Here is a 2694-nt window from a genome sequence, read left to right as displayed (position 1 = left end):
GGTACAGAAGGGCTCTTTATTGTTTTACAACTAGTCATTATAAAATGTCAAGTTGTCTTACTATCATTTACTAAAGAATACATCTGCATCTCTTTCTCATCTTTATCATATAATAATATCCTATATATTTTAGAGTCCTATTCCACTAATTTATCTATAATTTTTAAAAGAATAATATATATATGTTCTATAGGAAAAGTACATCCATTTCTCTACTTTTTCAGTAATTTCTTGAGTATTCTTATCCCTTTACTCCTCTGATCACTTTTATATCAAATTTTCAGGTTCAAAAACAAAGCAACCACCTTTTTAATCCCTAATGGGATTTTGATACTGTGACTATATTAATAAATAAATTTTGGGAGGCCAACTTTATAATTTTTAGTTGATTCTCTTGGATTTCTAAGTATAAAATCAGGTCACCTTCATAATTTTTTCCCCTCCCTTTCCAAAACTGATATATCATTTTATGAAGAATTGAACTTAGAAAATCAAGAGTCAACTAACAGTTTGTGACATAATAATAAACATTCAGTAAAAGTTGTCTATTTTCAAGTTAATTTATAAAAAGTTAAGGGAGTCTCTATATTTGGTTCTCAAAATCGGTCTTTTCCTAGCCTTACAACATTGGTTAGAATATTAGAATGATACTGTTAAATTTTTTTTTTTGTTTAACTTATTGTGATGGCTAGAACTTCCATGATGTTAAACAATACATATGACAGTAAGCAAAATGGGAATGTTTCTACCATTGAATCATGAAGTATAAATTTGGTTACTGACATGAAAAACTCAGGAAATTTCTACTGAATGCCTACTGTATAATGAAATATGAAAGGGCATCAGATAGTCTGACTTTGAGAGGAGGTTTAAAATATAACTAAGGAATAAGATTCCAGTTCATAGTGAAACATGTATGCTGTATGTGAAACAGGAGATTAGTAATACAGGGGTTCAAAAAAAAAAGAAGACTATCAATAACTGTTGTGGTTGTAGCAAAATATTAAAATTCTTCAATGTATAAGATCAAGTATTTGTTCTTGTTAAAACACTATTCTAATTCTTTATCAGCACACCTTGCTAGGTAGAGATTATAGTGAAGTTTTATGAATTAGAGCACCTTGATTTAGGGAGCATACAGGGGCTCCAATTTATTTTTATATAATTTTAAAAAACTGCCAAAAAAAGATCTTAGGCCGAAACCGGTTTGGCTCAGTGGATAGAGCGTCGGCTTGCGGACTGAAAGGTCCCAGGTTCGATTCTGGCCAAGGGTATGTACATGGGTTGCAGGCACATCCCCAGTGGGGAGTGTGCAGGAGGCAGCTGATCGATGTTTCTCTCTCATCGAAGTTTCTAACTATCTCTCTCCCTTCCTCTCTGTAAAAAATCAATAAAATATATTTAAAAAAAAAAGATCTTAGGGTGATATTTAAATTATTTTAGAAGATAAATTTTATGGCTTAATGAAGTTTAATCCTCAATGTTAATTGCAAGTTATTCTTTTTTTGTACAATAAAGAAAGGTCACAAAGCATTGGGCAAATAATCAATTTCTTGCCTTATATATTTAAGGATTAATTAGGATATTGCACATACATACATACATACATATACACACATAGCATATCATTTACTGTTTCCCTTATTTTTAATGAATGAGTTTATAGTCAGTTAACATATATATATATATAATGTGTATATATATATGTATATATATAATATACATATTATAAATACTTGCAAAAAGAAAAAAAAAGGAGGGGGTTTGTCTTACCAGACACAGCAAAACTATTACAATGCAATCCTATATAATAAAAGGCTAATATGCAAATAGACCAAACAACTGAACAACTGATCACTATGACGTGCGCTGAACACCAGAGGGCACGTGCGGAACATGCTGGGCGTTGGCCGTGGCAGGATGATGAGCAGAGGTGCCAGATCAAGGCGGGTCACTGGTTGCTGTCATTGGGGCTCTGGTGGTTACTGAAAATTTTTGCTCCTGCACACTGTGGTCCCGCCTGGCACTCCCACCTGCTGCTGGCACCCGGTGCTGGTCCCAATCTCTTGGCACCGTCAGCTGGTGCGAATGGCAGCTGCTGGCCCCAATCGCCCCTCAGGGCTTCTCCACCTCCCCCAGCTCCTGAGGGATGATGGGGCAGCAGCCACCACTGCACCCACTAACAGTGCCGGCCTGCTCACACCTGCTGCTGGTGCTGGCCCCAATCGCTCTGTGACAAGTGGGTGTGAGTGGGGCTGGCACCATCAGTGCATGGGAGCGGTGGCAGAGAGGGGACCAGGGGCTGTGGCAGGAGGGACTGGGAGGGGGCGTGGAGGATGGGCCGAGACCCGCCCCTGTGCCCACTGCAGCCTCGTGGCCCAGAGTGCCTTTCAAGGTGCACGAATTCATGTACTGGGCCCCTAGTTGATTTAATACCTATTTTCTGAGTTTAATATAAAGGACAGAGGTTCTTAAAGAGTGTAAAGTTTAATAGGAGATCCAAAGTACTATGTTAAGATGATAAGGATATAATAAAATCATAAAATACCTTTGGCAGCATAAATCCATGACTTAATAATAGTTATAATTAAAATTACTAACAATGGAACTAACTAAATATCCTCAATTCTACAAAATGAATACACTGACGTATTATAGAACTAGGAGATAATTCATCAAAAGGAAACCTATTAC

General features: G+C 36.8%; 1 protein-coding gene across 1 annotated transcript in view; it reads right to left on the bottom strand.

The window, feature by feature from the left end:
* Positions 1 to 2694, bottom strand: part of PEX3 (peroxisomal biogenesis factor 3) — a 29962-nt gene that overhangs the window by 4264 nt on the left and 23004 nt on the right. The window lies entirely within an intron of this gene.

The sequence above is a fragment of the Myotis davidii genome, unplaced genomic scaffold, assembly GCF_000327345.1.
Source record: "Myotis davidii unplaced genomic scaffold, ASM32734v1 scaffold292, whole genome shotgun sequence".
Lineage (NCBI taxonomy): Eukaryota > Metazoa > Chordata > Mammalia > Chiroptera > Vespertilionidae > Myotis > Myotis davidii.
The sequence above is the reverse complement of the archived record's forward strand: the minus strand, read 5'-3'. Positions and strand labels throughout refer to the sequence as shown.